We start from the raw sequence: 27,505 nt of genomic DNA, 5'->3' as shown, positions 1-27,505 counted from the left end.
ATACTGTTTTCCATAATGGTTGAACTAGTTTACAATCCCACCAACAGTGTAAAAGTGTTTCTATTTCTCCACATCCTCTCCAGCACCTGTTGTTTCCTGACTTTTTAATGATTGTCATTCTAACTGGTGTGAGATGGTATCTCATTGTGGTTTTGATTTGCATTTCTCTGATGCCCAGTGATGATGAGCATTTTTTATGTGTCTGTTGGCTGTATGAATGTCCTGTTTTGAGAAATGTCTATTCATATTCTTTGCCAACTTTTTGATGGTTTTTTTTTTTTTTCTTGTAAATTTGTTTGAGTTCTTTGTAGGTTCTGGATATTAGCCCTTTGTCTGATGAGTAGATTGCAAAAATTTTCTCCCAATTTGTAGGTTGCCTGTTCACTCTGATGGTAGTTTCTCTTGCTGTGCAGAAGCTCTTTAGTTTAATAGGATCCCATTTGTCAATTTTGGCTTTTGTTGCCATTGCTTTTGGTGTTTTAGACATGAATTCCTTGCCCATGACTCTGTCCTGAATGGTATTACCTAGGTTTTCTTCTAGGGTTTTTATGGTATTAGGTCTAATATTTAAGTCTCTAATCCATCTGGAAAAAATTTTCATATAAGGAGTAAGGAAAGGATCCAGTTTCAGCTTTCTACTTATGGCTAGCCAATTATCCCAGCACCATTTATTAAATAGGGAATCCTTTCCCCACTTCTTGTTTTTCTCAGGTTTATCAAAGATCAGATGGCTGTAGATGTGTGGTATTATTTCTGAGGACTCGGTTCTGTTCCATTGGTCTATATCTCTGTTTTGGTACCAGTACCATGCTGTTTTGTTTACTGTAGCCTTGTAGTATAGTTTGAAGTCAGGTAGCGTGATGTCTCAAGCTTTGTTCTTTTGACTTAGGATTCTCTTGGAGCTGCAGGCTCTTTTTTGGTTCCATATGAACTTTAAAGCAGTCTTTTGTAATTCTGTGAAGAAAGTCATTGGTAGTTTGATGTGGAAGGCATTGAATCTATAAATTACTTTGGGCAGTATGGCCATTTTCACGATATTGATTCTTCCTATCCATGAGCATGGTATATTCTTCCATTTGTTTATGTCCTTTTATTTCACTGAGCAATGGTTTGTAGTTCTCCTTGAAGAGGTCCTTTACATCCCTTGTAAGTTGGCTTCCTAGGTATTTTATTCTCTTTAAAGCAATTGTGAATGGAATTTCCTTCCTGATTTGGCTTTCTGTTTGTCTGTTACTGGTGTATAAGAATGCTTGTGATTTTTGCACATTAATTTTGTATCCTGAGACTTTGCTGAAGTTGCTTATCAGCTTAAGGAGATTTTGGGCTGAGACAATGGGGTTTTCTAAATATACAATCATGTCATCTGCAAACAGGGACAGTTTGACTTCTTCTTTTCCTAACTGAATACCCTTGATTTCTTTCTCTTGCCTGATTGCCCTAGCCAGAACTTCCAACACTATTTTGAATGGGAGTGGTGAGAGTGGTCATCCCTGTCTTGTGCCAGTTTTCAAAGGGAATTTTTCCAGTTTGTGCCCATTCAATATGATATTGGCTGTGGGTTTGTCCTAAATAGCTCTTATGATTTTGAGATAAGTTTCATCAATACCAAATTTATTTTAGTTTTCAGCATGAAAGGCTGTTGAATTTTTTCAAAGGTCTTTTCTGCATCTATTGAGATAATCATGTGGTTTTTGTCTTTGGTTCTGTTTATATGCTGGATTACGTTTATCGATTTGCATATGTTGAACCAGCCTTGCATCCCAGGGATGAAGCCCACTTGATCATGCTGGATAAGCTTTTTGATGTGCTGCTGAATCCGGTTTGCCGGTAATTTATTGAGGATTTTTGCATCGATGTTCATCAGGGATATTGGTCTAAAATTCTCTTTTTTTGTTGTGTCTCTGCCAGGCTTTGGTATCAGGTTGATGTTGGCCTCATAAAATGAGTTAGGGAGGATTCCCTCTTTTTCTATTGTTTGGAATAGTTTCAGAAGGAATGGTACCAACTCCTCCTTGTACCTCTGGTAGAATTCAGCTGTGAATCCTTCTGGTCCTGGACTTTTTTTGGTTGGTAGACTATTAATTATTGCCTCAATTTCAGAGCCTGCTATTGGTCTATTCAGGAATTCAGCTATTTCCTGGTTTATTCTTGGGAGAGTTTAAGTGTCCAGGAAATTATCCATTTCTTCTAGATTTTCTAGTTTATTTGCATAGAGGTGTTTATACTATTCTCTGATGGTAGTTTGTATTTCTGTGGGGTCGGTGGTGATATCCTCTTTATCATTTTTTATTGCATCTATTTGATTCTTCTCTCTTTTCTTCTTTATTAGTCTTGCTAGCAGTCTATCAATTTTGTTGATCTTTTCAAAAAACCAACTCCCAGATTCATTGTTTATTTTTGGAGGGTTTTTTTGTGTGTCTATCTCCTTCAATTCTGTTCTGATCTTAGTTATTTCTTGCCTTCTGCTAGTTTTTGAATATGTTTTCTCTTGCTTCTCTAGTTCTTTTAACTGTGTGTTAGAGTGTCAATTTTAGATCTTTCCAGCTTTCTCTTCTGGGCATTTAGTGCTATAAATTTCCCTCACACACTGTTTTAAATTTGTACAAGAGATTCTAGTTTGTTGTATCTTTGTTCTCATTGGTTTCAAAGAACATCTTTATTTCTGCCTTCCTTTCGTTGTGTACCCAATAGTCATTCAGGAGCAGGTTATTCATTTTCCATGTGGTTGAGCAGTTTTGATTGAGTTTCTTAGTCCTGAGTTCTAATTTGATTGTACTGTGGTCTGAGAGACAGTTTGTTATGATTTCTGTTCTTGTACATTTGCTGAGGAGTGCTTTACTTCCAATTATGTGGTCAATTTTGGAATAAGTGTGCTGTGGTGCTGAGAAGAATGTATATTCTGTTGATTTGGGGTGGAGAGTTCTATAGATGTCTATTAGGTCTGCTTGCTGCAGAGATGAGTTCAATTCCTGGATATCCTTGTTAACTTTCTGTCTCGTTGATCTGTCTAATGTTGACAGTGGAGTGTTGAAGTCTCCCATTATTATTGTATGCGAGTCTAAGTCTCTTTGTAAGTCTCTAAGGACTTGCTTGATGAATCTGGGTGCTCCTGTATTGGGTGCATATATATTTAGGATAGTTAGCTCTTTCTGTTGAATTGATCCCTTTACCATTCTGTAATGGCCTTCTTTGTCTCTTTTGATCTTTGATGGTTTAAAGTCTGTTTTATCAGAGACTAGTATTGCAACCCCTGCTTTTTTTTGTTCTCCATTTGCTTGGTAAATCTTCCTCCATCCCTTTATTTTGAGCCTATGTATGTATCTGCGTGTGAGATGGGTCTCCTGAATACAGCAGACTGATGGGTCTTGACTCTTTATCCAGTTTGCCAGTCTGTGTCTTTCAATTGGACCATTTAGTCCATTTACATTTATGGTTAATATTGTTATCTGTGAACTTGATCCTGCCATTATGATTTTAACCGGTTATTTTGCTCATTGGTTGATGCAGTTTCTTCCTAGCCTAAATGGTCTTTACATTTTGGCATGTTTTTGCAATGGCTGGTACCGGTTGTTCCTTTCCATGTTTAGTGCTTCCTTCAGGGTCTCTTGCAAGACACGCCTGGTGTTGACAAAATCTCTAAGCATTTGCTTGTCTGTAAAGGATTTTATTTCTCCTTCACTTATGAAACTTAGTTTGGCTGGATATGAAATTCTCAGTTGAAAATTCTTCTTTAAGAATGTTGAATATTGGCCCCCACTCTCTTCTGGCTTGTAGAGTTTCTGCTGAGAGATCTGCTGTTAGTCTGATGGGCTTCCCTTTGTGGGTCACCCGACCTTTCTCTCTGGCTGCCCTTAAGATTTTTTCCTTCATTTCAACTTTGGTGAATCTGGCAATTATGTGTCTTGGAGTTGCTCTTCTCGAGGAGTATCTCTGTGGCATTCTCTGTATTTCCTGGATTTGAATGTTGGCCTGCCCTCCTAGGTTGGGGAAGTTCTCCTGGATGATATCCTGAAGAGTGTTTTCCAACTTGGTTCCATTTTCCCCCTCACTTTCCGGCACCCCAATCAGACGTAGATTTGATCTTTTTACATAATCCCATACTTCTTGCAGGCTTTGTTGATTTCTTTTTCATCTTTTTTCTTTAGATTTCTCTTCTCCCTTCATTTCATTCATTTGATCCTGAATCACTGATACTCTTTCTTCCAGATGATCGAGTCGGTTACTGAAGCTTGTGCATTTGTCACGTATTTCTCGTGTCATGGTTTTCATCTCTGTCCGTTCGTTTATGGCCTTCTCTGCCTCAGTTATTCTGGTTATCAATTCTTCCACTCTTTTTTCAAGATTTTTAGTTTCTTTGCCCTGGATACGTAATTCCTCCTTTAGCTCTGAGAAGTTTGATGGACTGGAGCCTTCTTCTCTCATCTTGTCAAAGTCATTCTCCATCCAGCTTTGATCCGTTGCTGACAATGAGCTGTGTTCCTTTGGTGGGGGAGAAGCGCTCTTATTTTTTGAATTTCCAGCTTTTCTGCCCTGCTTTTTCCCCATCATGCGGTTTTATCTGCCTCTGGTCTTTGATGATGGTGACGTACTTATGGGGTTTTGGTGTGGGTGTCCTTCCTGTTTGTTAGTTTTCCTTCTAACAGTGAAGATCCTCAGCTGTAGGTCTGTGGGAGATTGCTTGATGTCCACTCCAGACCCTGTTTGCCTGGGTATCAGCAGCAGAGGCTGCAGAAGATAGAATACTGCTGAACAGCGAGTGTACCTGTCTGATTCTTGTTTTGGAAGCTTCCTCTCAGGGGTGTACTCTACCGTGTGAGGTGTGGGGTGTCGATCTGCCCCTAGTGCAGGATGTCTCCCAGTTAGGCTACTCAGGGGTAAGGGACCCACTTGAGCAGGCAGTCTGTCCATTCTCAGATTTCAACCTCCATGTTGAGAAATCCACCGCTCTCTTCAAAGCTGTCAGACAGAGTTGCTTGTGTCTGCAAAGGTTTCAGCTGCTTTTTGTTGTTGTTGTTGTTGTTTAGCTGTGCCCTTTCCCCAGTGGTGGAGTCTACAGAGACTAGCAGGCCTCCTTGAGCTGCCATGAGCTCCACCCAGTTCGATCTTCCCAGGGCTTTGTTTACCTACTTAAGCCTCAGAAATGGTGGGAGCCCCTCTCCCATCCTCGCTGCTGCCTTGCGGTTAGATGGCAGACTGCTGTGCTAGCAATGAGGAAGGCTCCGTGGGCGTGGGACTCTCCCGGCCAGGTGTGGGATATGATCTCCTGGTGTGCCCATTGTCTTAAAGTGCAGTATTGGGGTGGGAGTTACCTGATTTTCCAGGTGTTGTGTGTCTCAGTTCCCCTGGCTAGGAAAAGGGATTCCCTTCCCCCTTGCGCTTCCCAGGTGAGGTAATGCCTCGCCCTGCTTCAGGTCGCGGGTCGGGCTGCAACAGCTGTCCAGCACCAATTTTCTGGCACTCCCCAGGGAGATGAACTCAGTACCTCAGTTGATAATGCAGAAATCACCTGTCTTCTGTGTCGCTCGCGGTGGGAGCTGGAGACTGGAGCTGTTCCTATTCGGCCATCTTGCTCCGCTCCTCCCCCCATATGTTTTAAAACTCATTGGGAGGCTTTGCTGACAGCCAAACTTCTGGACAAAAATAGTGTGCACATGTTTATTTCCCCAGAATGAAGATGATAAATGGTGGATCTTCCTTCAAATATGTGAGCTGATGATTTTACTCTTAGGGTGTGAAAAGCATTTGAATCATTTTACTTGGATGCTGTAGCAATGGGAGGCACAGGTCACGTGAAGGTTCAATTCAAAGGGTGAGGCTATACTCAACATTTTAAATACCTTAAACACCACTCTGCTAGGTTTCTCAGGTATGTCAGTGTGAATCAGTATACAGCTTTTAATGCGCTTGAGCTACCAAGAATGTTTATTATGCTGAGTGAAGATACTCAGAAAAAAAAAAAAAAAAGAATTTGAGAAGACAACACTTACCTTTCCAGGAGATTGGTTCATTGTATCAATTTCCTCTTGCTGCTGTAACAAATTATCACAAAATTGGGCTTAAAACAACACATACATGTATTGATTACTCTTCTTGCAGTAATAAGACTGAAATGACTTCCAAGTGCCTAAACCTTCATCTTTCAATTATAGAGACCCTTGTGACTATATTAAGTCCACCTGAATAATTCAAGATAATCTTTACCTCTCAAGTTCCTTGCCTTCACTACATCAGCAGAGTCACAGTCCCATTGATCACATAAAATAACATATTCAAAGATTCTAGGTATTAAAACATGGACATCTTTATGTCCAGAAGAGGAATTCTTCTGCCCACCACACTGGGGTTAATGGGAATTTCCAAAGTTTTCATGTAATTTATTTTGAGGGAACATTTTCTGCATTTGTATAATATAGTCAATTTCCACTTGCTGTGACCTGATCTTCTATTTGCAATTCTTTCTTTTGTGAATTTACAGCATCTTTTTTCCATTATTCTCTTTTCCTTTTATGATTCCTAGCTTCTTGATCCCCACACTGTGGGTCAAATTTTCTCTCTTCCACTAAACTTTTTTGATCACACCTTAAGTTATATTTTTCTCCATAATTCCATTTTAATATGATATAACTGTCTTCAATTGCTGTCATTTAGTTGCAAGTTGCAAGTTGAGGATATCAGTCATATTTGGGTCAACTTTTCTTCCCAATCCCTCTAAGCCTAGTTGATTTCACATGGGAGTTACTCATTCAATCGTTCTTTCACTCACTCAACAATTATTACTGTCATAAGAACAGGTTAGAGGAAGAATTATCATAGCCATCCCTGTTTGTTTTACCAAAAATATGTGAGCTACATGCCATATGAGGAATCCATTACATTTTGCAATACTCTAGAATAACAGCAAAGCAATGCCAATATACTACCTTAATAAAATCTTGTGGATTAATATATGTATACATGCATATGTGTATACAGCTTATATAGCTTCCCCATTATAAGAAACATTTTTTTCACTTATCAGCACTTGGATTTATTTCATTTGTCAAGCTCTTACCCAGTGGAAATTCCATGAAGAATGGTGCTTATTTTTGAACATCTGCCTTTGGGAAAATGTGAGCAAACATATACCCGATTGGCTTATGGCACATTTATTGTATTTGTTAAACATGTTGATTTGTTCCAGACTCTTATGAGAGAGACTGAAAGAAAATTGCCTTCATTTTCAACTGAGAAAACAAATTTACCTTAATTAGAAGACAAACTTTTCATAGACAATTCCAATAGATCACAGACTTTGTGTATGCTTAAGATAATAGAAGAATTAAATGCAATGAAATTACACGTGAGAAATATAAAATACAGGAAAAAGAATGTCTTAATGTATTCTTCAATTCCTATGGCATTTTCTTTCCCCTCACTTCTTCCTTTTCATCTTTCCTCCTTATTTCTTATTAGCGAAACATAGAACTTCTATTCATAACAGGTAATATCTGTCTTCTTAGGCTTAGTCAACCCTCTCACACTGATGTTTGAGGAATTTTCTCAATATCATGTCTTCTCATATCACTTTAGAAAGGCTTCTGGATTCCCACCATGGGAAAACAAAACGCAAAAACAGGCAAGTGCTTGAAATTTATTAGCACAACCAGGTATACTTTTTCTTTCCATTCCTCTTTCTACAACCCAGCTCACTTTGATGGATAGAAAACGTAGATTCCTATGTGCATGACTTAAAGAGTGAGCCTACAATAAATAATAAATCTCCTTTTTAAAGAAATTTTTCTTGAAAAATTGATGAATAAACTTGAGATTATCCAAAATTGGAGGAGATTATAAAGAGACTAGGAAAAGGGCATGGAAGGTACCATAAGAAAGAATTCTTAGCTTCAGAATACACCTGTAGTTTTTTTTATCTCTGAATTGCTATCCAGGGAGATAAGGCCCCCAGCTAAGAGACTCCAGATAGCTCCTTTAATGCCTATCACTCACTAAGAAGTTATCTTGGTTCCATATGCACTTGAAAGCAGTTTTTTCCAATTCTGTGAAGAAACTCTTTTGTAGCTTGTTGGGGATGGCATTGAATCTATAAATTACCTTGGGCAGTATGGCCATTTTCAAAATATTGATTCTTCCTATCCATGAGCATGGTATGTTCTTCCATTTGTTTATGTCCTCTTTTATTTCACTGAGCAATTGTTTGTAGTTCTCCTTGAAGAGGTCCTTTATATCCCTTGTAAGTTGGATTCCTAGGTATTTTATTCTCTTTGAAGCAATTGTGAATGGAAGTTCATTCCTGATTTGGCTCTCTGTTTGTCTGTTACTGGTGTATAAGAATGCTTCTGATTTTTGTACATTGATTTTGTATCCTGAGACTTTGCTGAACTTGCTAATCAACTTAAGGAGATTTTGGGCTGAGATGATGGGGATTTCTAAATATACAATCATGTCATCTGCAAACAGGGACAATTTGACCTCTTTTCCTAACTGAATACCCTTTATTTTCTCTTGCCTGATTGCCCTAACCAGAACTTCCAACACTATGTTGAATAGGAGTGGTGAGAGAGGGCATCCTGTCTTGCACCAGTTTTCAAAGGAAATGCTTCCAGTTTTTGCTCATTCAGTATGATATTGGCTGTGGGTTTGTCATTAATAGCAAAAAAGAGCCTGCATTGCCAAGACAATCCTAAGTCAAAAGAACAAAGCTAGAAGCACCACGCTACCTGATTTCAAACTATACTGCAAGGCTACAGTAACCAAAACAGCATGGTACTGGTACCAAAAAAGAGATATAGACCAATGGAACAGAACAGAGTCCTCAGAAATAATATCACACATCTACAGCCATCTGATCTTTGACAAACCTGTGAAAAAGAAGAAATGGGGAAAAGATTCCCAATTTAATAAATGGTGCTGGGAAAATGGGCTGGCCAGAAGTAGAAAGCTGAAACTGGATCCTTTCCTTACTCCTTATACGAAAATTAATTCCAGATGGATTAGAGACTTAAATGTTAGACATAATACCATAGAAACCCTGGAAGAAAACCTAGGTAGTACCATTCAGGACATAGGCATGGGCAAGGACTTCATGTCTAAAACACCAAAAGCAACGGCAGCAAAAGCCAGAATTGACAAATGGGATCTCAATAAACTAAAGAGCTTATGCACAGCGAAAGAGACTACCATCAGAGTGAACAGGCAACCTACAGAATGGGAGAAAATTTTTGCCATCTACTCATCTGACAAAGGGCTAATATCCAGAACCTACAAAGAACTCAAACAAATTTACAAGAAAAAAACAAACAACCCCATCAAAAGGTGGGCAAAGGATATGAACAGACACTTCTCAAAAGAAGCCATTCATACAGCCAACAGACACATGAAAAAATGCTCATCGTCACTGGCCATCAGAGAAATGCAAATCAAAACCACAATGAGATACCATCTCACACCAGTTAGAATGGCAATCATTAAAAAGTCAGGAAACAACAGGTGCTGAAGAGGATGTGGAGAAATAGGAACACTTTTACACTGTTGGTGGGATTGTAAACTAGTTCAACCATTATGGAAAATAGTATGGCGATTCCTCAAGGATCTGGAACTAGACGTACCATATGACCCAGCCATCCCATTACTGGGTATATACCCAAAGGATTATAAATCATGCCGCTATAAAGACACATGCACACGTATGTTTATTGCAGCACTATTCACAATAGCAAAGACTTGGAATCAACCCAAATGTCCATCAGTGACGGACTGGATTAAGAAAATGTGGCACATATACACCATGGAATACTATGCAGCCATAAAAAAGGATGAGTTTGTGTCCTTTGGGGGACATGGATGCAGCTGGAAACCATCATTCTCAGCAAACTATCGCAAGAACAGAAAACCAAACACTGCATATTCTCACTCATAGGTGGGAACTGAACAATGAGATCACTTGGAGTCAGGAAGGGGAACATCACACACGGGGGCCTATCATAGGGAGGGGGGAGGGCTTAGTGATTGCATTGGGAGTTATACCTGATGTAAATGACGAGTTGATGGGTGCTGATGAGTTGATGGGTGCAGCACACCAACATGGCACAAGTATACATATGTAACAAACCTGCACGTTATGCACATGTACCCTGGAACTTAAAGTATAATAAAAAATAAAAAAAAAGAGATGGACATAATCCTGACATAGTGTGGTGGACCCTATCTAGTCACATGCACCCTAAATGGTAGAGAAATTTCTCCTGCTGAAGTGGAATATGTGGTAGAGGAATAATCAGAGAGAGATTCCAAGCAGGGGAAAGATTCATTGCACTGTTGCTTGTTTGGAGATAGGGTAGACATCATGACAAGGAATGTGGGTAGATGTAAGTTGCTGAGAATTGCTCCTGGTTGACAGCCAGTGAGAAAAGGGGATCTCAGTCTGATAGCTAAATCTTCCAAACACCTGAGTGATCTGGAAAGTGGGCTCCCTTCAGAGTCTCCAGATAAGAGGTGAGGTCACTGACCACCTTGATTCCACCCATCTGAGAGATTCCAGCAGAAAAACAAGGCAAGACTGTCTCATCTTCTCACTCACCTCACTGTGAGATAATAAAAATGTGATATTTTAAGCTGTTACATTTGTGGTAATTTGTTATGGGACCCACAGAAAACTACTACAGACTTGTAGTGGAGAAGGATAGTCATTCCACAGAGCAGCATCTGCTAACATGAGGCAACAGATGGCCACAAACAAAAAGAGGAAATGGCAAGTTATCTGATATAGCCACAGTTTAAGAAATACAGAGAGAAGAGCTAATGAAGATGAAAAGATAAAGTTGGAGGATGAGTGTCGAGAAATATGGTTCTTGCTTTTGTCTGTAGAACAGAATAGCGTGAGTAGGAAGCTGTACGAAGAATGATCAATCAGAAATAATCTCGATCAGAGATGACAAGACCCTGAACTAAGTGACTGCCAATTGGAAACAATAAAATATTACAAGTTCAAGAGATATTTCCAAAGTAAAATGAACCCAACTCAATAAAAATTGAATGAAACATTGAGAAGGAAATAAAAAGTGACTTCCACATTTTCAGGCTAAATGAATTGAAAGATGGTAATACAATGAACCAAAAGAAAGAGGGGGAATGTATCTGTTTTTCTCCCCTCAGAGAAAGGAAAGGCTAATTCATATTGTTTGGAATGTGTTGGGTTAAATTGTCTAGCAAGGAATTTATAATACTGAGGGAAACTTTAGGTAAAGGTGGAAGCAAGTGGAGAGAAAGGAATTGGAAGTCATTTTTACGAAAACAGTTACAATCAGGAGACAGTATCACTCAGGGAAGACAAATGTCAAAGGAGAAATCCCTAAACTTAATATAAAGGAAGCAGGAACAGGAAAGGAACAATCCCTATATTTAATAAAAAGGCAGCAGAGATGAGATAATGGAAACATAGTGGGGAAACAGATAATTCCGCAAAGGAAAATGAATGATCTCATGAGATGAGAAGATATCTTAGAATGTGTAGTGTTCTAGACCCAACAAGAAATACTGACCAGCTACTGAGTATCTGCCCAAAGGAAGACAAATCATTTTATACAAAAGACACCTGTGTGCACATGTTTACTGCAACACTATTGACATTATCAAAGTCATGGAATTAACCTAAGCATCTTCAGTAGTGGGTTGGATAAGGAAAAAGTGGTACATACACACCATGGAATACTGTGCAGCCATAAAAAAGGAATGAATCATGTCCTTTTCAGCAACATGGATGTGGATGGAGGTCATTATTCTAAGTGCATTAATGAAGAAATAGAAAGTCAAATGCCACTTGTTCTTACTTAGAAGTGGGAACTAACCTGGCCAAGTGTAGTAGCTCATGCCTGTAATCACTTGCACTTTGGAAGGCCAAACTGGGTGGATTACTTGAGGTCAAGATTTCAAGATGAGCCTGGACAACATGGTGAAACCCTGTCTCTACTAAAAATTCAGAAATTAGCTGGGCATGGTTTCACATTCCTGCAGCTACTTGGGAGGCTAAAGCAGCAGACTCGCTTGCACTCAGGAGGTGGAGATAGAGGTGAACCAAGATCACGCCATTGCATTCCAGGTAGGGAAATAGAGCAAAACACCATCTCAAAGAACAGAAACAAAAAAGTGGTAGCTAAACTATGGGTACACATGGACATTAAAATGGCACAATTGACAATGGGGACTCCAAAAAGGGGACAAGGGATAAAAATAACCTATTGGGTGCTTTCACTATTTGGATGATAAGTTCACTATAAGTCTAAACCCCAACACCACAAAATATCCCCATGTAACAAACCTCCACATGTGCCCACTGAATCTAAAACTTTTTTAAAATGGGGAGATGGAAGAAAGAAACATGGGTTAGCGTGTCAAATAGCACTGAGCATTCCATTAGAAGGAACATGAATAGAGGCCAGTTAAGTAGGTAACTGGAAGACTACTAGAGAATTTGGAAAAAAGAGCTCCAAATGGAAAACTGTTTGAGAGGGCATGTTCAATGGTTGAAGGGCAAGCTGGAAAGGTAGAAGTCAAATCAATGGCATGCACTATTGTGGGAAGATGTGCCAAAAACTCGAGTGTGACTAAGAATGTAATGAAGCATTAGTGTATCATGGAAGGAGATTTGAAGGAAATCTTCCTGAGAAGAGGGACACGGGGTGGGAAGGGACGTTGGAGAAGAAGGGGTTGATGTTACAAAAGAAAATTTCAGATGGAAAAAGTTCATAAAGAGAGGACAGTGGATGAGTTCAAGAGTTTGACAGCCCAGCACAACAGGTAAGACTTGCAAAGAAGTCTGCTGAGACAGAAATAAATGGCCAGGGGCTGTTTCTCATACCTTTAATCCTAACACTCTGGGAGGCCAAGGTGGGCGAATTGCTGAGCTCAGGAGTTCAAGACAACTCTGGGCAACATAGTGAGATCTTTTCTCTGTTGAAAATCAGAAAAGTTAGCTGGAGGTGGTGGTGTACACCTGCAGTCCCAGCTACCAGGGATACTGAAGTAGGAGGATCACTTGAGCCCGGGAGTTCAGGGTTGCAGTAAGCTATGATTGCACTACTGCATTCCAGCTTGGGTGACAGAGTGAGACACTGTCTCAAAAACACACAAACAAATAAATAACAAATAAATAAAATAAAACATAATAACATGGAGAATATTTGAGGAAACAGATAGAAAACCTGAAAATGAGTTAGCTAAGGAAATTCCATGTTCTAAGTCCAGTAGAAGTCCAGAGAGAGAAACAGCACAAAGGACTAGAGACTCAAAAATAGTGAACACTGTATAAACAGCTGTTGCATGGAATAAAATAAAATATGCATTATATGGATGAAAAGAACATCTCAGCATGGGCTAAGGGTACTTGTAATGGCAACAGTGTCCTGTCTGGAGTTGCCACTGCTATGAAGCTGTCTACAGTGGAGTAAGCATGGCCAGGACTGTGCACTCCATTGAGCAATGTGAGCTGGAAACACTTGAGAGCCCTACCCCTTTCCAAGTCTGAGCCAGCATGCCTGCCTGTGTGCAATAGCTGGACCCTGTGCTCTTTCACCCACAGGCCCTTCATCACTCTGTGCTTGGCTCACACTTGGCATGCATGGGATCTGGGCTGGTAACATGAGCCAAGTGCAACCTGCCTGGCTGAGTTGGTGGAATAAGCCCAGTGCATGCAAGCAATACCCAAGCAGAAGATCCCATCAGCCCCAGATGCTTCTGGCTGGTAAAACAACACTCCAAGTATTCCGTGACACCTGTATAGGTGGATTACCAATGAATGTTGAAAAATTAGTACTAGGCATACATTATAGATACTGCAAACACTTTTATATATGTGCATGTATTCATTATATTACAGTATGATGCTCCGAGGTAACCAATGTCCATACATCCTTATTACCAAAGAGAAACTGAGAACAAAATCACAAAACTGCCAGCCATGGAATTTTTAATTTTTTCATATATATTTTTAGAAACAGGGTCTTGCTTTGTTACCCAGGCTATAGTGCAGTGCTGCAATCCTAGCTCACTGCAGGCTTGAACTCCTGGCCTTGAGTGATGCCCTCTCTTTGGCCTTCCAAAATGCTAGATTACAGGTGTGTGCCACTGCATCCAGCCCAGACATGGAGTTTTAAATGTAGGTTTGTGAAGCTTCAAAGACTATGTCCTCTGCCTCAGTGTGAGACGAGAGAGTGAGGCAGATCTTGCCCAGGGAAGGAAGACTTGGAGAAGTATGGAGGTAAGAATGTGATTGAGGCTTTGGCCCCTGGTGAGAGGATTGAGTTCTCCTCTCACCTTTTACTCTTCTTCTTCACTTAACTCATTCAAAATCACTCCTGTCCAGTTACAGTCTATTGAGCAATTTTCCTTGGTCACTTTATACTGTTCCTTACATTATTGTTGTAGCTGTTGTCATCATCATTGTTTCCTCATACTCACAGCTTTCTCTTTTTTTTTGCTCTAGATCCACCCTCTCTTCAGGAATATCCAACAGCAGTAAACAGTTGAATTAACTGAAATCCTTGGCTTGGGGTCCACTTATATTTTAATGTACTAGCAGTCCAGTGGGTGTTTCAGGAAAGTGGAGATCCTTATATTATAAATAAACCAACTAATACATAAAATATACCAGGTATAGAATTCACACTTCCTTCAGTATAATATATAACTTAACCCTTTCCCATGAATCTCTCTGACTGGCGGCATAATATAGAGGCTAAGGTTGTGGTATCCGAGTCTCACTGAAGAATATGCCTTTCCTGGCCTAAGTTTATACATTTTAAAATGTAGCTAAAATACCTAATAATGCCCTTTGAGAAATAACAGAGTCAATATCCATAAAACTTTTAGAATACTGCCTGGTACCTAGTAAACAGTCAGTGCATATTAACTAACTTTTGTGTAAAGAATGAATGTTGTTTTTGTTTTTGATTTTCTTGTAAAATCCGATATCCTCTTGAGGAAATCCACGTTGGGCAAGAAGAGCATGTTATTATGAGAGTCCATGGAAACTTCAGGAAATCCAGAGAAAGGAAACCAGAAAGAACTTAGCACCCAAGGAACTAGAAATGAAGCCATATCTTTGCAGAATCACACTGTTTCGGTTTGCACTCTCCCATATATGTGACTCTGCTTCTGAAGTTCCCAATTTAAAATTGCTTGCAAGAAACTGAACTGACCCAGCTCCTGCACTCACAGCAAACCCCACAGGCCCTACACATCTTATTATCCTTCACATAAATCCATTATCTAATCCTATTCCAAGCTTCTCATCACCTCATTCAGAAGTGAACACAGCTTCTAAATAGGGGCTTCAACAAGGGTCATTCTAGAAAAGAGTTCTAGGTCGATTTATTACACTGAAATACATCTAGTGCAAGCTGTCAAGCATGAAATTTATAGCACCTCTACTTTCTGTTCTACCATCACTTATTTGATGGTAGAGCATTTTATACAGTGCCTCAGAGTAAATAAGGAGAAAGGAGGAACAGCCATCTTTCCTCTGAGATATATTGGTTGGTACAGATGTCATATCTCAAGACAGCAACCAGTTTATTACATCTGCTACTCCTCCAATTCATTTATAGTCCTAATGTGACTAACTTTTGCCTTGTGACATGATTCTGGAGGCACTTCCAAAGACATTCCAAGCAAATGAAGGTGGCAAAAAAAGGGTAGAAACAGGGCTAAGCCCCTCTGCAGAAGGGTTCTATCATCCTTATTCATCCCAGAAGAGACATGAGCGCTTTGCAAAACGAATTCTTTCAATTCTGGAAAGAAAACTCCTTGCATGTTCTTTACTTTTCCTCTTTGAATTACAGGAGCACAAATTGCAGAAACATGAGGAAGTATTTCTGCAGTTTTACATAACATACAAAAGAAAGTATTTATTTTTGCTTTCAGATAAGATAGTTTTGGTTATCCCTTGTCCAGGCAGTGATATATTGAATGACTTGTTTTAATTAACCATACCTTTTTTTTTAAAGAGTTTCACTTTGTTGCCCAAGCTGGAGTGCAGTGGCATTATGATGGCTCACTGAAGCCTTAAATTCAAAGGCTCAGCTGATCCTTCCTCCTCAGCCTCTCAAGTAGTTGGAATTACAGGCATGCACCACTGTACCCAGCTATATAATTTTTTAAAAAAAATTTTTTGTTGAGACAAGATCTTACTGCATTGCTGGTCTGAAACTCATGGGCTCAAGCCACCCTCCCACCTTGACATCCAAATGTGCTGGGATTACAGGGGTAAGCCACCATGCCTTTTGTGCATATCACCTTTCACCCAGATGTTTCATATAGGTTCTGTAGGCACCAAAGATGCAACATAGAAAGAGCTCCCAAGTTTAATTTCTGAGAAACATTTTAGCCCCTTCTGAAAACCTTACATTGCTAGTCTCTTGAACCATAGCTCTCATTTTCAGCCCTCATAATTAATACATACAAAAGCATACTCGTATACACTGATACATAAACACACACAAATTCAGACACATGCACAGACATAGTCACAAGAACACTAAAGGAATTGCAATTGCTAAACTGTAGAATAATATTTCACCCTGTCTTCCTCATCTCCACTTCCACCTTCTGCCTGGAATTTCTTCGCTACTTTAGCCACCCACTGAGCGCTAATACCCTCACGTGTCACAGGTTTTTCTCAGTTGTTAATTGAGAAAACTGTCACTCCCTCATGGCTATCATATAAGAATAAAATGATCTAATATAAACAAGGCTGATGACATACCAGAATATAAGTAAGTCATTACAACAGATATTAGCTTAACACCGGCAGCCTTTACTGCCTGCAGTGTTAAGCCAACATCTATTCTGCGTTTCTTTCATGATTATAATTTTTTTTATATATCTGAGCAAGTAGCTAGTCTGCTAAAGACTGCATTTCCCAGGCTCGTCTTTGGCTTGGTGGTATGACTACATTCTAACCAATGAAATATTTCATTTTGTATATTGTATTTTATTTTGTAGAGACAGAGTCTCTCTCTGTCACCCAAGACACGGTGCAGTTGTATGATCATAGGTAACTGAAGTCTCAAACTCCTATGCGCAAGTGATCCTCCCCTCTACATCTCCTGAACAGCTAGGACTATGGGCGTATGCCACCACACCTGGCTAACTTTTGAATAGTTTTGTAGAGACAGGGTCTCACTATGTTTCCCAGGGTGCTAACCAATAAGATATTTTAAAAAGTTGAAATAACCTCATTTCCCAAAGTTGGTAACATGGACTGGTGAGGTCATGGTGGTGTTTTAGGTCACAGTAGGGCTAGGAGATTGTTCAGCAAATATTTGTTTCTGCTTCTGGAGTAGGAAGAATTTTCATCATCATGACTTTGTTTCACCTCCTGGTGATGTTTCTGTGGATACAAGTAGGTCACATAGTAAAAGAGACTCTGCAGATGGAATTAAGGTTAGTAATCAGTTGAATGTACCTTCCCAGTTATAAGTGGAATAACCAGCTGAATGAGTTGAACTTACCTTCTGACTGAATAAGATTATTTAAGCTCACTTAAGAAGATTCCTACTTAATTGGAGATTATCCTGAATTACCTGATGGATTCATGTAATAACATGAGCTTTAGAAGTAAAAAAGAATGAGGATAATATCTGAGAGATTTGAAGTGTGGGAAGTACTTGACCCACCATTGCTGCTTTAAAGCTGAAAGAACCTGGTCTGTTGTGGTGACTCATGTTTGTAATCTCACCACTTTGAGGGGCTGAGGATTATTTGATCCAAGGAGTCTAAGACCAGCCTGGGCAACATGGAAAAAAAAACCCATTTCTACAAAAAAATGCAAAAAGAAAAAAAAGAAAAGAAAAAAAAAATCATTAGCCTGGCATGGTCGTGGACACCTGTAGTCCCAGCTACTTGGGAGGCTGAGATGGGAGGATCACCTGAGCACAGGGAGGTCTAGGCTGCAGTGAGCCATGATCACACCACTGCACTCCAGTATGGGTGACACAGTGAGATCCTTTCTTAAATGAAAAAAAGATGGATGAACTCATGTGAGGAGTGTGAGAAGAAAAATAATTCTTCCAATAATTATTGATCTTGGCAGAGAACCTCCAACTCCAGGTGAGACCAGAAGTTCCAGATAATTCATAAATTCCATTCTGGTAATACCAGAAGCTGAGATACCAGCTAAGCTCCCTTGCATTTCTGGCTCATGGAGCTGAGATAATAAATGGTATGGTTTTAGACTGCTAAGTTTGTGGTAATTTATTACACAGCAATAAAAAACTAGTATAGTCTCCCTCAAGCTCCATGAGAGTATACTTCACTGCTGTATGGTCTGACAAACCAAATGTAGACAGAAATGACACTTATAGGCTTAAATCTGAAAGACAGCTTGTGTTACTTCTGCAAAGCAGTTTGTTTCCCACCGGGTGCTCTGTCCTCTGCCTCCAAGTTTGGACCTCAATATAACAGATGGAGTAAAACCACAACAGATGACCCCCAGAAAAAATGAGCATAAGAATAAATGTGTATTCGTATGTACTGCGTTAGATGCTAGCTTGTTATGTAGCATTATTATGGAAACAGCTGACTGATACATGGTCATTTCCAAACCAAACCCTGTGGGACCTCAGCCAGAGTTCACAGGTTCCTCTGAAGGTCAATACCGGTGGTCCTCTTGCCCATGGGATTTAACAGAAGAAAGCACTAGTATTAAAGAGGTGAAGACTAAAGAGCACCAATAAACTGTGTTCAAATGAAGAAATGACAATAGAATAAAAATAAACCCATGAAAGTAAAGGTTGGTTCTGAAACAGATCCATCAAACTCCATATATTCAAAAATGCATTTAAAACTAAATACTAATTTGTGTAAATGCTTACATAAGTTAATAACATGACATATGACTAAGAAACTTGACTGCATTTTGAGTCATCAAAATGATCAAATTATTTCATTTAAGAATCTATATAGAGCTGAATTCCTCTGTGGCATGTCTAGCAGTGTAGTAAGTCAGTAACAACTAACTATTTAATTCCTGATTGCCAGCATCAATAAAATAGCTCACATTTATTCTACACTTCACCTTGGAAAATCTACACCTTCTTCAGACACGAAGCTTTGGGAAAACTGTTTGCAAAATGCCAAATAGTTCAGATGACAAGGAAATAATCAACTTGAATGAGGAATGAGAGCAAACACACACAAATTATTTTGTTCTTTTTAAGGACTTAATTATATAGCTAAAGTTTATTTATCATTGACAAACCACCAAGTATCTGATGACTTGAATAACTGAAACCTATGTTATATAACTTTTGGGAGAAATAATTTTAATTAGGCCAAGACTCTGTTCATATGATTATCCTCCAACATGGGTTAAAGTTATTTTAAGCCTGTACCATCTCCAAGAAAAACATCACATTTTCCCTTGTGGCTCCAGTATTTTTATTCCCAGAACTAGGTATGTCTGCATTTTCATTTTTTTGCTACTAGAAATATACCTTTCCAAATATACCAGTGTATCACTTGGGGTCTAGAACATGTGGAAAACTTGCAATCTGCTAACATAGGAAATTCCATGAGCTATATTGCTTATTTCAGGATAGTCTAAAGAAAGATAAGACATTGACCTCTAAAAAAGAAGTGCATGCAAATGTTCATTACATTAAAATATTCATTTATAAAGTGACATTTTTAGGTCAATGAAAAATTACACAAATATATTGGATATAAACATTTAGGCCATGATGATTCTTATGGAATAACTTCTTAAAAGATAGTCATTTTTATGCAGGTAATTCAGAATGGTAGCTGAGCTCAGTAATGGTGTGTGGAGTGATCTGTACCTTAGAAAAGAGAGAGTTCAAAATGCATGCTTCTTTGAGAGATCACGTTGGCAACTCAATTTTTTATTAATGTTATCTAGAATGCTTTGCAGAATTCATTGCATTTTAGTTAAAATACATAAGGAGTTTCTGACAAATACCCATGTAGAAATGGGGGCAAACAGAGTTACTGGAGCTAGTAAGAATGAATATAGGGGATTAATTTCCATTCAAATGGACAAGTATAACTACGAGCAGTGGGGAAAATTCTCAGATGAGCTTAAACTATCAAGCCAAGTTGGAGATAATTAAAGTTTGTGTTGAAAATTTAAGAATGAGGTTAATTATTCAGAGCCTGGTTGAGAAGGAGCCCCCAAAGAAGACTGATCAGAAATCTCTACATCTGAGGCTGTTAGAGCTGAGATTGCTGATATATTAGTCTGTTTTCAAGCTGCTGATAAATACATGCCCAATACTGGGAAGAAAAAGAGGTAAATGGACTTACACTTCCACATGGCTGAGGAGGCCTCACAATCATGGCAGAAGGCAAGGAGGAGCAAGTCATGTCTTACATCGTTGTCAGGAGGCAAAGAGAGAGTGCTTGTGCACAGAAACTCCCATTTTTAAAACCATCAAATATCATGAGATTTATTCATTATCATGAGAATAGTATGAAAAGGACCTGACTCCACCATTCAATTACCTCCCACCAGGTTCCTTTCATGACACATAGGAACTGTGGGAGTTGCAATTCAAGGTGAATTTTGAGTGGGGAGAGAGCCAATGCATATTATTCCACCCCTGACACCTCCAAATCTCATGTCCTCACGTTTCAAAACCAATCATGCCCTCCCAACAGTCCCCTAAACTCTCAACTCATTTCAATATTAACTCAAAAGTCTACAGTCCAAAGTCTCATCTGAGACAAGGCCAGTCCATTCCCCCTAGGGGCCTGTAAAATTAAAAGCAAGTAAGTTACTTCCTAGATACAATGGTAATGCAGGTATTGGGTAAACAGTCATTCCAAATGGAAGAAATTGGTCAAACAAAGAAACTATAGGCCCCACACAAGTCTGAAATCCAGCAGGGCAAATCTTAAAGCACCAAAATGAACTCCCTTGACTCCATATCTCACATCCAGGTCCTGCTGATGCAAGAGGTAGGTTCCCATAGTCTTGAGAAGCTCTGCCCTTGTGGTTTTACAGGGTACAGCCACTCTCCTGGCTGCTTTCACAGGCTAGCATTGAGTGTCTGTGACTTTTCCAGGAACACACTGCAAGCTGTCAGTAGATCTACTATTCTGGGGTCTGGAGGACAGTGGCCCTCTTCCCAAAGCTCCAGCAGGCAGTGCCCCAGGAGAGACTCTGTGTGAAGGCTGTGACCCCACTTTTGCCTCCTTCACTGCCCTAGCAGATATTCTCCATGAGGGTACCAGTCCTACAGAAACCTTCTGCCTGAGTGTCCCAGTGTTTCCATACTTCTTTTGAAATCTAGGCAGAGATTGCTAAACCTCAGTTCTTGACTTCTGTGCACTCACAAGTTCAACATCGAGTTGCTAAGGCTTGGGGCTTCCACCTTCTAAAGCCACGGCTGGAGTTCTATGTTGTCCCCTTTCAGGCATGGCTGGAACATCTGGGACAAAGGCCACCAAGTCCCCAGGCTGCACACAGCATGGGGGCCCTGGGCTTAGTCCACAGAACCACTACTTCCTCCTAGGCCTTCAGGCCTGTGATGGGAGTGGCTGCCATGAAGACCTCTGACATGCCCTGGAGATACTTTTCCCATTTTCTTGAGGATGAACATTCAGGTCCTCTTTATTTATGAAAATTTCTGCAGTTGCCTTGAATTTCTCCTCACAAAATGGGATTTTATTTTCTATTATATTGTCAGGCTGCAAATTTTCTGAATTTTTATGCTCTGCTTTCCTTATAAAACTGAATGCCTTTAACAGCACCCAAGTCAGATCTTGAATGCTTTGCTACTTAGAAATTTCTCCTGCCAGATATCCTAAATCACCTCTCTCAAGTTCTAAGTTCCTCAAATCTTTGGGACAGAGGCAAAATGCTGCCAGTCTTTTGCTAAAACATCACAAAGGTCAACTTTGCTCCAGTTCATAATAAGTTCCTCCCCTGCACCTGGGACCACCTCAACCTAGATTTCATTGTGCATGTCATTATCGGCATTTTGGTCAAAGCCACTCAACAACTCTTGAGGGAGTTCCACACTCTCTGGCATTTTCCTGTTTTCTTTTGAGCCTTCAAAACTGTTCCAATCTCTGCCTGCTGCCCAGTTCCAAAGTCATTTCCACATTTTTGGATATCTTTTCAGCAGCATCCTTCCCTACTGGTACTAATTTATTGTATTAGTTTCTTTTCATGTTGTTAATAAAGACATACCCAAGACTGGGCAATTTACAAAAGAAAGAGGTTTATTGGACTTACATTTCCATGTGCCTGGGGAGATCTCACAACCGTGGGGGAAGGTGAAAGGCAAGGAAAAGGAAGTCACATCTTACATGGATGGTGGCAGGCATAAAGAGAGAACTTGTGGAGGGAAACTCCCATTTTTAAAACCATCAGATCTCATGAGTCTTATTCACTATCATGAGAACAGCATGGGAAAGATCTGCCCCGTGATTCAATTACTTCCTGCCAGATTCCTCCCAGGGTACATGGGACTTGTAGGAGTTACAATTCAAGATGAAATTTGAATGGAGACACAGTCAAACCATATCAGCTGGATAGGATAGAGTTGGGAAGAAATTCTGAGCAAAGGAATGGTTTGGAGCAGGGGATGACTACATTACACAAGGCATGGGAGCATCACTTATATTGCTTAAATAGTGGAATATTGTTCACATGATCAAAGTGAGTTAGGTCCCCTGGACTTGGGGTGGCTGTCTGTTGGAATTCAGGTTGAAGTCAGATGCAAAAAGCACACTGTGGATAGAAGAATATACTCTATATCATAGAATCCAGGAAAAGCTGAATTAGTCCATCTAGGTGGCCAGCTTACAGCTCAAGTGTCGCCACTTGGTGTGTATGTGTATTATGAGTTAAAATCTTATTTTTAGGTATGTAAGAGTTAATACGATTTTAGATCAATTTTACATTCATAGAGAAACTGTGTGAAAAGTGTAGACATTTCCTCTATATCCCTTCCCCAACTCATACACAGCCTCCCCCATTATCAACTTCATGCACCAGATCAGTGCATTTGTTACAACTGATGAACCTACATTGACATGTCATCATCACCACCATCTACATTAGGGTTCACTCTGCGTGTTGCACATTCTCTGGGTTTGGACAAATGTATTATGATATGGATCCACCATTACATAATTTTACACAGAGTAGGTTCACTGTGTTCCACCCTAAAAATCCTCTGTGCTCCACCTATTTATCCTTCCTTCTTTGCCCTGGCACCCACTGATGTTTTTTACTGTTCTCATAGTTTTCTCTTTCCCAACATGTCCTGTAGTTAAAAGTTACAGTATAAGACTTTTCAAATTGGTTGTTTTCATTTGGCAATATGCATTTGTGCTTCCTCCATGCTTTCTTAGAGCCTGACGATTAATTTTTTTTTTTTTTTGGCTTTGAATAATACTCATTTGTTTGGATGTACTAGTTTGTTTATCCATTCATCTACTGAAAGACATCTTTGTTGCGTCCAAGCATTAACAATTGTGAATAAGATTGCTATAAATGTCCGTGGCCAGGTTTTTGTGTGGAAATAAGTTTTCAACTCCTTTAGGAGAGACAACTCCATTTTTAACTTACTTTTACAATCTGGGCAGAGGAGGAAAAATGAGCAGTGAGTGCTGGTCTGAACTGAATGCTGCAGAAGTCATGGGGACAAAACCTTCACTGTCCCCAGAGAAGATTAAAGATTCCTGCTAAGGAGCCAGGAAACATGCTACGCACTTTGGATACAAAAATGAATAGAAATTGGTCCCTTTCTAAATGAGTTGGCAGTCTAAAACAAATCTAGTTGAGATTACCTGTTACCAAAGATATAACGGCAGCAGTAATGGGTTCCAATGTGGAAACAAGTTTTACAGAGAGAAGATGATGGAGCTGAGACCTCTAAGATAAATTGTGGTGCATAATTTTGGGAAAGTGACTAGGCGGATAAAGAATGGAGCATTGAAAGCAGGAAGAGTAGCTGGAATGTAGACATGGGAACTCATTCAACAAGGCAAACTAAAGAAAGTGCTGTCAATACCCCAGGAATCCAACCTAAAGATGGCATAGAAGTTGGACAATTTTGTAATAATGTCACTCTAGGGGGTCCATTTTAAATAACTGATGGCAAAAAGAAATTTGCTTTTTAAAATTAATTTATTTATTCTTTTTAGAGACAGGGTCTCCCTTTGTTCCCAGCCTGGAGTACAGTGGCACAATCTCAGTTTCCTCCAGGGTCAACATTTCAGGCTCAAGTGATCTTCCTTCTTCAGCCTCCTGAGTAGCTGGGACTACAGGTGCATGACACCACACCTGCCAAATTTTTCTTTTTTCTTTTTTTGAGATGAACTCTTGTTCTGTCGCCCAGACTGGAGTGCAGTGGATCAGTCTTGGCTGACTGCAACCTCCACCTCCTGAGTAGCTGGAATTAGAGGCGCTTGCTACATTTTGTATTTTTATTCCATGTAGATCAGGCTGATCTTGAACTCCTGACCTCACATGATCCACTCGCCTCGGCCTCCCAAAATGCTGGGATTACATGTAAGACTCATGTGTCCAGCCTAATTATTCTATTTTTTTTTTTTTTTTTTTTTTTTTTTTAGAGAGAGACAGGATTTCTTCATATTGCCTAGACTGGTCTCGAACTTCTAGGCTCAATCTATCTGCCTGCCTCAGCCTCCCAAAGTGTTAGGATTACAGGTATAAGCCACCATGCCCAGCCTACGTTGTATTTTTTAAAAAATTTATTGAAATAGTGGATTTCATTTTTTAAACGAGACAGAATTCCCATCCCATAATATTTAGCATCTTAACCTGGACAATTCAGTGGTTTTCTATCACAAAATTGTGAAACCAGCACCAACACCTAATTTCAGAATATTTTTATCCCTGGAAAAAGAAACTCTCTACCCATGAGAAGTTACTCCTTGTCCCTCCTCCCTTTAGCCCCTGGCAACAGCTATCTCTCCTTTCTGTTTCTATGGGTTTGCCTGTTCTGGACATTTCATGTAAATGGATCCTAGATATTGTGTTTCCTCACGTCAGGTTTCTTTTACTGAGTATTGTTTTCCACTTTCATCCATATACTGTAAGCATCAGGGCTTCATTCCCTCTAGGAAAAGATTTCTTTGTGCTAGGCAACTCCATATCAGGTCAAACACAGAAAAACACACCAACATTAGGAATGAAGATTTCCTAGAACTCCAGCCACATGTTGCTCCCTCTGCTGCCTGGTAGAGAACCTGTGGCCTGTAGTTTTTGTAGCCACCATTCAGCAGGAGAATGTATGCTTGCATTAGGGTAAGCTCAAAAGATAACCAGCACCTCCTTCTTACTGAGATCCCGCTGTTTTCCTTGAATAAATTTCCCAAGGGGTTGCAAGAAGCCTTTGGCTAATTTCTAGAGTTCTGTAAAAGCTATTTCCAGCAATTTTCTCTATCACTTTATTACTGATTGCATAGAGAAAAGAGTTTTTGGAAGTCCTTATTTTCTATGTCAACCTCATCTCTTTTTGATAAGACTTTCACCTTTATAAAGTAGATTGTAAAACTGGCCACAGAAACTTCCCTCCCTTATACATGTGTTTTTTATTTTATTTTATTTTATTTTACTTTATTTTATTTTATTTTATTTTATTTTGCAATGTGCTTTTTTGACTATCTCCTTTAAGCATTGTCTTTATATGTACCCTTGCAGCTGGGCTTAGCTAGGTGACTTGTTTGGGCTCTAGAGCAAGTTGACTCAAGCATAGACTTGCAATGTATCTGCACACTGGGCCTGTACTCTGCTGCTGATCTTGGAACCACTAGAATTATAGCCTTGACGACAGGCTGGAGAATTAAAAAACCACATGCGGAGAGGCCCCAGGTGTTCCTGCCTTTTCAGATGAGGCTTTCATAAACCAGGTACCTCAGTTGTTCATCAGTCAGTGGGCAGATGTTGAAGCAAGCTCAGCCACTAAGCTAATATAAACCACTCAGCTAATAAAAACCACTCATCTGAGCCAAAGTGTCAGCCCAAAAGATCAGCAGTTAAATATGTGGGTATAGCATTATGCTACTAAGTTTTCAGTTGGTATGACACGCAGAAGACACTAATATGGTTTATGTCTTTACCAAATGTACCTCCTTTACTATTTACCTTTATGAAAATATATACACTCTGAAGAAATACATTATCATAGCAATGTGATACATTGTGCTAGATTTTCTTTTATCTTCATAGAGGAACAGAGTTATTTTCAGCATGGAACTCGGTTCTCTGATTACTTTGTAATCACAGTACTTAAGTAGAGTACTACTTAAATTTGCATTTTTTCTTGTGTACTACAATTGAAACAGGAGGCAAGATTCATCACTTGGGTGTTAAAATGGTCCTGCCGATGACATTTTCTAATTGGATAATCCTCTCTTATTGGCATACTTAAAATGTGTTATGTAAAAAATTACGTTTAATCACACTCTTCAGACACTAGAGTGACTTTTGTTTTGTTATAAAACTGAATTATTTATATATTTATTTTTATTCATTATACTTTAAATTCTAGGATACATGTGCAGAATCTGCAGGTTTGTTACATGGGGATGCATATGCCATGGTGGTTTGCTGCAACTATCAACCCATCATCTAGGTTTTAAGCTCCAAATGCATTAGGTATTTGTCTTAATGCTCTCCTTTCCCTAGCCCCCACAACCCCTGACAGGCCGCAGTGTGTGATATTCCTCTCCCTGTGTCCTTGTGTTCTCATTGTTCAATTCCCACTTATGAGTGAGAACATGTGGTGTTTCATTTTCTGTTCTTGTGATAGCTTGTCGAGAAAAATGGTTTCCAGCTTCATACATGTGCCTACAAAGGACATTAACTTATTCTTTTCTATGACTGCATAGTAGTCCATGGTGTACATGTGTCACATTTTTTAAACCAGTCTGTCATTGGTGGGCATTTGGGTTGGTTCCAAGTCTTTGCTATTGTGAATAATGCTGCAATACACATACATGTGTGTGTGCCTTTATAGCAGAATGATTTATAATCATTTGGATATATAACCAGTGATGAGATTGCTGGGTCAAATGGTATTTCTGGATCCTTGAGAAATTGCCACACTGTCCTCCACAATGGCTGAAATAATTTCCACTCCCACCAACAGTGTAACAGAGTTTGTATTTCTCCAAATCCTCTCCAGCATCTGTTGTTTTTCCTGAGTTTTTGACAAACACCATTCTAAATGGTGAGAGATGGTATCTCATTGTGGTTTTGATTTGCATTTCTGTAATAACCAGTAATGTTTTTCATATGTTTGTTGGCCACATAAATGTCTTCTATTAAGAAGTGCTTGTTCATATCTTTCATCCATTTTTGATGGGAGTTTTTGTTTTTCTCTTGTAAATTTGTTTCATTTCCTTGTAGATTTTGGAAATTGCACTTTTGTCAGACAAATAGATTGCAAAAATTTCTCAAATTCTGGAGGTTGCCTTAAACTCTGATAGTAGTTTCTTTTGCTGTGCAGAA

This window comes from Macaca mulatta, chromosome Y, assembly GCF_049350105.2.
Source record: "Macaca mulatta isolate MMU2019108-1 chromosome Y, T2T-MMU8v2.0, whole genome shotgun sequence".
In the NCBI taxonomy this organism is placed as follows: Eukaryota; Metazoa; Chordata; class Mammalia; order Primates; family Cercopithecidae; genus Macaca; species Macaca mulatta.
The sequence above is the reverse complement of the archived record's forward strand: the minus strand, read 5'-3'. Positions refer to the sequence as shown.